Source organism: Lactuca saligna, chromosome 4 (assembly GCF_052625555.1).
Source record: "Lactuca saligna cultivar CGN05327 chromosome 4, ASM5262555v1, whole genome shotgun sequence".
Classification (NCBI taxonomy): domain Eukaryota; kingdom Viridiplantae; phylum Streptophyta; class Magnoliopsida; order Asterales; family Asteraceae; genus Lactuca; species Lactuca saligna.
Window position 1 is genome coordinate 333,548,837 of NC_136420.1, and position 10,522 is coordinate 333,559,358.

The following is a 10,522-nucleotide window of genomic DNA, read 5'->3' on the forward strand; positions in this document are numbered from 1 at the left end:
TAATGAAGTGATATTTTCTATCAATGTGTCTGGATCTCCCATGATCTCTTGGTTCCTTGGCTAAGGCAACCACACTATTGTTGTCACAGAAAATCTCCATTGGCTCCTTTATAGCTGGTACAACTCCACGGTCTCCGATGAAGTTCTTTAGCCATATAGCCTCCTTTACAGCCTCGCTTGCTGCTATATACTCTGATTCATAAGTGGAATCAGCCATTGTCTCCTGCTTGGAACTTTTCCAAGTAATTGCCCCTCCGTTTAGGGTAAAGACCCAGCCTGACTGAGAGCGGAAATTATCCCTGTCAATCTAGAAGCTAGCATCACTGTACCCTACAACTCCCAAGTCATCACTCCCACCAAGGGTAAGGACCCAATCCTTAGTCCTTCGCAGGTACTTGAGGATATTCTTTACCGCAGTCCAGTGTGCCTTACCAGGGTTCCCCTGATACCTACTAACCATGCTCAAAGCAAAGGCTACATCAGGTCAAGTACACGTCATAGCATACATGATCGATCCTACAGCTGAAGCACAAGGTAGTCGACTCATTTATGCTATCTCAGCCTCTGTACTAGAGCTTTGTGTCTTACTCAATCTGATGTTACTCTGAATGGGTAACTCACTTTTCTTGGAGTTATGCATGTTGAATATTTTCAACACTTTGTCCACATAGGTGCTTTGACTAAGTCCAATTAGTCTTTTACTCCTGTTTCTCAAAATCCTTATCCCTAGGATATAGGCAGCTTCACCAAGGTCCTTCATAGCGAAACACTTCCCAAGTCAGGACTTTACTTCCTGCAGGGTTGGGATGTCATTTCCTATGAGTAGTATATCATCCACATACAGTACCAAAAAGCTGACTATGCTCCCACTAGCCTTGATATAGACACAAGATTCATCTTCACTCCTTGAAAAGCCAAATTCTTTGACTGTCTCATCAAAGTAAAGATTCCATCTGCGAGGTGCTTGTTTCAATCCATAAATGGATTTCTCGAGTTTACACACTCTATTGGGGTACTCTATACTGATAAAACCCTCTGGCTGAACCATGTAAACATCTTCAGCCAACTTTCCATTAAGGAAAGCGGTTTTGACATCCATTTGCCATATTTCATAGTCATGAAAATGCAGCAATGGCTAACAGAATCCTAATAGACTTTATCTTGGCCACTGGTGACAAGGTCTCATCATAATCAACTCCTGGTGTTTGAGAATAACCCTTTGCAACCAATCGTGCCTTATAAGTGTGTACATTACCATCCATGACAGTCTTCTTCTTGAAGATCCATTTGCACCCAACTATCTTATGAGTAGGTACATTGTCAACCAAGTTCCAAACTTGATTGTCATACATGGACTGTATCTCGCTATCTATAGCCTCTTTCCATTTAGTAGCCTCAGGGCCTGTCATAGCTTCCGTGTAGCTGTTAGGCTCATCCAGATTTACCAGTGTGTTATCATTGATAAGTGTCTCACCTTCTGTAATAATATGGAAACCATAATAATGCTCAGGTGCATTCCTAACTCTGGTGGAACACCTTAGAGGTATAGATTCTTCAGTTGTCTCAACATGAGTTTCCTCCTCAGGTTGAGGGCTAGGGTTTGAGGTTCCTTCATCACTCGGCTCTTGAAGTTCCTCAAGGTCAATTTGCCTCCCACTGTCTCCTTGACTCATGAATTCTCTCTCTCGAAAGAATCCTCTTCTTTCTACAAAGACCACATTATCACTGGGTCTGTAGAAGATGTAGCCAAAGGATTTATGTGGATAGCCGATGAAAATACACCTTTCGCTTCGGGGTTCGAGCTTATCGTGAGTCTCGTGTCTCACAAAAGCCTCACAACCCCAAATCTTGATGTGGTCTAGATTGGGAACTTTTCCAGTCCACATCTCGTGAGGTGTTTTTTCAACCTTCTTTGTAGGGACTAGATTAAGGATATGGGCAGCAATCTCTAAGGAATACCCCCAAAATGAGATTGGTAGCGAAGCTCGACTCATCTTGGAACGAACCATGTCCAACAAGGTCTGATTGCGCCTCTCTGCTACACCATTCAACTGTGATGTTCTAGGAGGTGTCAATTGTGAGATAATCCCACATTCCTTAAGATAGTCAAGGAACTCATTACTAAGATACTCACCACCACAATCGGATCAAAGCATCTTAATGTTCCTGCCTAGTTGGTTCTCCACTTCTTGCTTAAACTCTTTTAATTTCTCAAAAGACTTATGTTTAATTAAATAGACATATCCATATATACTAAAATCATCAGTAAAAGTCACATAAAACCGATTAGCATCTCTTGTGGCGGTTCTGAAGGCTCCACACACATCCGTGTGTATGAGGTCCAACAAACCTTCACCCCTAGCACAAGTGCTAGTAAAAGGTGACTTTGTCATTTTACCAAGCAAACAAGATTCACAACTATCATCTGACTTTAGGTCAAATGACTCCAAGACTCCATCCTTTTGGAGTTGGCCTATGCGTTTCTTGCTTACATGTCCAAGACGACAATGCCATAAAGATTCTTTATCTAAGCTAGTGGAAGAGTCAATATACAATACATTATTTCCTTGATTATCTACAACATATATAGTTTCATACACGCCATCACAAGGTAATGCTTTAAAATAATGAACATTATTAAAGAAAGCATCAATACTACCATTATTATTATCAAAATAAAAGGCAAAACCTTGTTTATACAATGCATGAAAGGAAATAACATTTCTTGCCATTTCTAGCGAATAATAACACTTATTCAAATGTAATGTAAACCCACTATTTAGCACTAAGGAATAAACTCCTATCTTGGTGACAGGTGAAGCTTTCCTGTTTCCCATGATCAAGTTTATCTTTCCCTGCTCCACATTCTCACTTCTTCTTAGTCCCTGCAAATCGCAACATATGTGGATACCACACCCTGTATCAAGGACCCAAGACTTAGAATGAGGTGAGTTATTAGACAATATAGTGTATATACCTGCATGTTTGGGTTTTAGTTTCCCATCCTTCACATCTTGCTGGTACTTTGGGTAGTTTCGCTTCCAGTGCGACTTTTCATGACAATAAAAGCATTCAGCCTGATTAGGGTTAGCAGAAGGAGTGACAAAACCTTTTTTGGTTTGGCTTGAAGAGGAGTCTCTTACCCTTGGTACCCTTATAAAGGTTCTTTCTCTTCTTCCCTTTTCCATGCCCTATTGCCAAGACATTGGCCGTAGCAGGAGTAGGAGTAGGAGTAGTAACAACTGACTTACCCTTTAGACCAGTTTCCGCGGTCTTCAAGAGTCCCTGAAGTTTGCTGAGGGTGACTTCTTCCTTGTTCATGTGATATGTCATGCGGAATTGATCATAACACGATGGTAAGGAGTGCAAAATGATGTCTATTACTAACTCCTCGGGGAAGTTCACATTCAGCTTCAGTAAACGATCCACATACCTTTGCATTTTCTGCATGTGGCCCGTGATGGGTTCACCATCCTTCATTCGGGTTGTTATCATGGAGGATATTATTTCATATCTCTCTTGACGTGCACTTTGATGGTAACGGTCCATCAAATCCTGGTGCACCTCAAAAGGATAATAGTCCTCGTAGGACTTGTGGAGCTCGGCTGTCATGGTGGCCATCATGATGCATGCTACTTTTGTAGCATCCCTTTCATGTACCTCATATTCAACAAGCTCTTCAGGAGTAGCAATTGGCTTGGGTACCTTTAGCTCCTTGTTGATAACATATTCTTTGTTCTCATACCTAGTGACCATCCTGATGTTCCTGATCTAATCAGTAAAGTTGGATCCATCGAAGATGACTCTCCCACAAAGATTCATGAGAGAGAAAGAGCTAGTAGGGTTAGAGCTAGAAGCATTGTTATTGGAAGACATCTGAAAGGAAGAGGGAATAGATTAGATTAGATTTAGAGATAGTCCTTAATAAAACACCCAAATGTAGTATTAAGGCTAGGACCCAACACAATATTTTATAACTTAGAAGAGGGATGTCGTAATCTAAGCTATAAGATATTTGAAGGTAGGTGAATGACGATTCACCAATTTCCACCATGAAAAACGAAATTTTAATTAGGTTTTAATTTGTTTAGAAACTCCTAGATTCTTTGAGATTCATTGAACTTTCTTCAATGACATGTTTTAATATCGAGTGTGCCCTTCAAGTTTTGTGGCTGGGATGCCGAGGATCACAAAACAAGGTGTGAAGTAACCATGAAAATTACTTGGTACCCTTAATGTATTACCCCTCAATCGATGTGCTGGTTAACCACACATGCTCCATCGATACTATGATAAACATTAAGTCACCCTTTACCTACCTCGTTAAGTTCAAGTTAGTGTGCCAGTTAACCACACACGCTCCACTAACGACTTAAACAAAGTGTAAAGTGTAATTTCATGGATTAGCACCTTATTCACATTTTCCTAAAATAACTAAGATTGGGAATTCAATAAAGTTTAGTTAATTTAGTATTATCATTATACTTTTAATGAGAATTTATAAGTCATTGTCCTACCCGTTCGGCTAATGACCCTCCACCAGTCAAGCAAGCGGTGGGTGAGAGTGGACACCCATTAAGTTGCCATTTTATAGGTAACAACCTTATACCCACCTTATAGAGTAGCTTCGTGAATGAGGCGTACTAGCGGTAAGACGGCTTTGATCTTATACATACATACATACATATATATATATATATATATATATATATATATATATATATATATATATATATATATATACTATTATTATTATTAACTTATAAAATTATAAGTATAAGGGTTGAATTTTAACTTTTAAAATTCTAAGGGTTGGAACTAAAGTTTTAATATGACTTTACTTGTTCCAAAACTTGAGGGCAAGTTTTGTAAACTTTCAAAACTTTTCATTTTTTATAACTTATGAAGTTAATTGAGTATTAAAAGTGAAGACTCTTCATTTTTATAACCCATGTGTTCTTTTTATGGTTTTAAAACAAAGTGACTTTTGGTTTTCCATAATTTGAGGACAAGTTATCGACTCCGTTAAAACACATTATGATCAAGCATTAAACTACCAAGCAGGTTACAAACAATTCCTATGATCATCTAATCTTCATAAGTTTAAGAACATGAATATGAACATTTCAAGAATCATAAATTAATCATAAAACTTGTAATTTTTTATTATAGCCAATGTAAATGGATTAGCATAAACATTACACCATCTAAAACAAGTTTTATAACACCAAAACAGTTTAGGGTAATGTTTCTAGTCCATTTCCAGCAGCAACACACGAGAAACTGCATTCTGCAAGCTAAACTCGTTGAGTTCCCTATGGAACTCGTCGAGTTCATGTGTTAACTCATGAAGTCGGCAAGTTTTTGGCCAGAAAACGTCGAGTTTTGCAGTCTGTACAGTTTTAGGTTTTGAAAAACAAGTTTTGCATCAAGTATCATACAAACAAGCCTAGGCTCTAATACCACTGATTGGTTTTGAGCATTCTAACACTTCCTAAGTGTACATGCAACCCTAATAAACCTTGGATCTATGTTTGTCTAAGATACATGCAAATAATCATTTTTCCAAGGTTCATATCCTATCTAGCATGGCATGGGGAACTTGAATTATATAAAGCTAGTTGAAATACTTACCTTGTAGTTGTAGTTGATTGCTTGGAGTTTTAGAGCCTAGCACCAATAGTGTGGACGCCTCAAATGGAAATCACAAATCACCACAAACTTGTAACTTTGAGAGAATAGTCATAACTATCTTGAAATCGGCCCTCTTGCTTTACTCACCTAAACTAGTGTGATTTCAAGAACCAAAGCCTCCTTTATATAGTGTGGTGGATTAGGGTTACATCCATGTAAACCCTAATACCCATGTCCCTTCATTTCCATGAGATCCATGGGTTAAAGCTCCATGGAGTAGCCATGGACTTTCCATGTAAGCCTAGCCCATTCCAAATAAGCATTAGCCCACACTATATAAATATAAGACCCCATATTTAATTAGTAATACTTTTGATCTCTAAATTAATCCTAGATTAATTATAGGTCAATACTAATTGAATAATATGATCTTATATTAATATATTAGAACTTATAATATATTAATAAATCATAACTTATACTATTCTCCAAAGATTACATAAATTGTTCGGGTGAAGTGCAACCCAAATGGACCATGCCGGGTCGGGTCAAGTACATACCAAATATAGTTATGGACTTAGACACTATATCTAACAATAACAACCACATATTTCCTAAGACCTATATATATATATATATATATATATATATATATATATACATATACACATATATACATATATATACATATATATACACACACACACACATATATATATATATATATATATATATATATATATATATATATATATATATGTGTATTGTTTTCGCGTTCTCAACCTTTTAGGTGTTCTTATTTGATCATCTCCCTATATATATATATATATATATATATATATAGGGAGATGATCAAATAAGAACACCTAAAAGGTTGAGAACGCGAGAACAATTGTAGATCAATCATTTTTAGAGGGCATAAATGGAATTTTACCATCTAATTAAATTATGATTTCCTAAATTTTAGTGATTATGATGACAATTACCCAAAATATCTCATTTTTTAGACCCTATTCTTTTAATGAATCAATAATTAATAAAATCATGATTTAATTTCTATCTTAAAAAACGTTTTTATTCATTTCATTTTTCATTTTCATGTTTCATTTTTAGCAATCAAATATCAAGAGAATGAATAATTTATCAGTTTACCTAAAAATATCTTCATAAATAATGATTTATCCATTTCATTTTAAAATGAATAAAATTGTAAATTATAAATGAATTAACTCAGATGTATTTATGAATACACTTGTAAAATCATAAATGAATAAAATACGAAAAAAGATTATAGATCAACTAAAATGATACTCATATATAAATAAATAAAACACATTCTATTCTTATAAGAATATAATTATAATAGTAAATGAATAAGTTACAATATAGATTTTTTTGATACGGAAACTAGTACTATAATTACAATCATTTCTTATTCTCCGTTCCTTGCATTGTCGTGGCTGCTTTCCTTGCTCCTCTTGAACCAGCCTCATGGAGTATTTATTGATGAATAACTGCAAATGAGACATCTGACATTGTATTCATATAAGATTACAACTAAATACTTATTGATAGATTCATTGATGATTAACTGCAAATGGAAGATGTTAATATAACCAATGGATTGTGTATTAACTATTAACTATGAAACATAAAGGGGTTGTGACTTGTAACAAGTTACTGAGTGTAAAAGAAAAGTACATCGGTTCCAAAAATTATCAGATTAGCAAGAAGAACTGGTCATGACACCAATTGCAACTAAATATGTAAATAAGCAGCCAAACACGATGGATTGATTTCAAAGAGGTCTTCCAAGATTCATCTTCATACAAGATCCTAATTGGAGAATGAACACAAAATTGAAGCTAATTCCCATTGAGTTCTTAATTGTTTTAAGCTGTGATAATTACACCAAATTTGATACTCACATAGTTTCAGATTTTACAAAAAACAAAACCAACACTACGATTTTTGGAGATAAACTTAGCGTTTTTTAATCATAGGTACAACCATGTTTATAATCATGAGTGATTACAAAGAACACAACTGACGATGACCCATCCGCCATCATCAAAATTGATTAAAAATAGGATGAAATTGACTGATTAAAGCATATGAGAAGGTAGATAATTGGTTTATCAGAAAGTATGAACAAATTAGCAGTAACAAGAAAACTCAATCAATAGAGCATACCCTCTTCTCTAGACACGGCTCATGAGATCGAAAAAATCACCAGATAACTCAAAAAATCACAGATCGTCGCAGACTTAAGGTTGTTGTGTCAGTTTTGTCAATGATTACTAAAGCCATTGTCGCCACCAGAGACTTGAGGTTGCTGTGTAGGTTTCAGTCGGATTGTTGCCTTACTGGAGGCGATACCCAACTATCCTTCCTCGTCAATTTCATTCACCTGCTTTCGACAGAGGAGGTCTAACAACCGATAACCCTATGATGTTGAAAGGTCTGGTACTCACGAATGGAGGAGACATTGGATTATACAGATGGTTGGATATAGAAGCGTAATCAGGGTTTTATCGTGCGAGATGGTGGCTATCATCGGCGATCATGGTGGCGAAGGCAGAAGCGATGCTTGTTCATTCTCCGACTATGAAACTGGTTCGTGGATGGCGGCGACACAAGTGGAAAATAATGGAGTGAATGATAAAATCGGAGGTTTAGGTATACACAAAGAGAGAGAGAGAGAGAGAGAGAGAGAGAGAGAGATTTTAGGAGTTGTTTAAAATAAGAGAATGATTAATTACCCTGATACCCTTTTCTTAATTTAATTCAAATTAATTGATTTTAAACATTTTAATAATAACAAAATCTCTAATTAATTATAACCTTAGATCTAAGATAATAGATGGATGATATGTGTTCTCGCGTTCTCAACCTTTTAGGTGTTCTCATTTGATCCTACTCCTCTCTCTCTCTCTCTCTCTCTATATATATATATATATATATATATATATATATATATATATATATATATATATATATATATATATATATCCTCAACTGGAAAGTTTATTTTGCAAACGATCTTGGTTTATCATTCATTGAGCAATCATCACGAGTCCTTAAGACCAAGTCACGTAGAAATCATCCATTATATGAATAAAATTCTAATTCGAACTAGGTATGATGTAACTGAACTAGAACTTTTATATGAAAAGTAAAATACCACTAGATAATCACAATAATTCAATTCCAAAGTATCACACAAAAGTGAAAATCAGAACCATGCCAATGCCATGATTACTGATTTTATTTAAATCATCTAGGAAATCACTGAAAACTTGTGTGAATCTATAATCAATAATGTCGATCAAAAGCGAAAGGAACATTTTGAGGATAATATGAAGAAGGAGGAAAAAGAGCATGAGGTATTATCTGATTGAACAAAAAGCACAGTGTGGAGAACAAAGCAAATATGGCGGCTTTGGTGGGCGAGGACGACGGGGAAAATGAACAACAACGAAGGTGACGACATGAAGGTACGGTTATGGTGTTTAGATTTAGAGCAACAATCCACCAACAATGTAGTTCAGAACATATTTCTCTCTTGGTGTTTTCTGGGAATATTCCCCCTCTTAATTAGCCCTATGTGAAATTAAATGCAAATGAAAACCACCGTGCGAAAATAAAAAGGGAAGAAAAAATAATTTATTTTTAATAGTTTTAATGGCATAGAAGAAATAATGTTAAATCAAAATAAATAATATAAAACTTTTAGTGTCATTTTAATCTATTTTGTCACTAATAAATTTGACTTTTAGTAACATAAAATGTTAAATGCCACTAAATCCATTAGATTTTATAGTGACATTTAGAATCTGCCATTAAAAGCACAATATAGTGGCACAAAAAAATATGCCACTAAATGTCATTTAGTTTGTAGTGATATGCCCGCAACATATCCTCAAGGTCTGGATGGTCCGCTCACTCTGGCCGTCGTTTGCGGATAATAAGTGGTGCTGAAATGTAGCCTCATGCCTAGTTCCTCATGGAATTCCTGCCAGAATCAGGAAGTGAACAGAACATCATGGTCTGAAACGATGAAGACCGAAACTCCATGAAGAGCAACAATCTCCCGGATATACACATCAACCAACTTTTCAGTTGAAGAGCTCTATCGGATGGCCAAAAAGTGGGCACTCTTAGTCAATCGATCCACGATGACCCATACAACATGAAAATCCTTAGCCGTCTTCAACAACTTAGTGATAAAATCCATGGTGATCTATTCCCACTTCCACATAGGAACCTTAAAGCTGCAACTTCCCATGCGGTCTCTAATGCTCGACATTGACCATTCTACAGGTCAAGCACATCTCGACATACCAGACTGTCTCCCTTTTCATACACGACCACCAGTAGCTCAATCTAAAATTATGATACATCTTGGTGGCTCCTAGGTGTACATAAAAGTGAGACTTATGAGCTTCCTCAAACACTATTTGTCTAATCTCACTGGAAAATGGAACCCAAACCCGACCGCACCGGGTCAACAACCCCCGACTATCAGTGACAAACATGTTGATGTCACCCCTGATCCTATCTTGTTTCCAGTTCTCTGTAACGTCCGAAAAAAACACAACCAATTTAAAATTTTCAAAACAACCCGATTTTCATTAAAATGTTTACAAAAAGGTTTTCAACACAATTCATTTAAGTATTCCCAGAATCATGTCGTTACGAAATCCTAAGGAGCGGTACGATCGCGCCTTCGCCTTGCCACAGTCTCCTGAAGAACCTGAAAAACATTAAACCACAACTGTAAGCCCGAAAGCTTAGTGAGATACCCCCAAGATACCAACCACGCATACGCCCTTCCAGGCTACGACCTTCCGGTCCAAGACATATAAATCATACATAACATAACAGA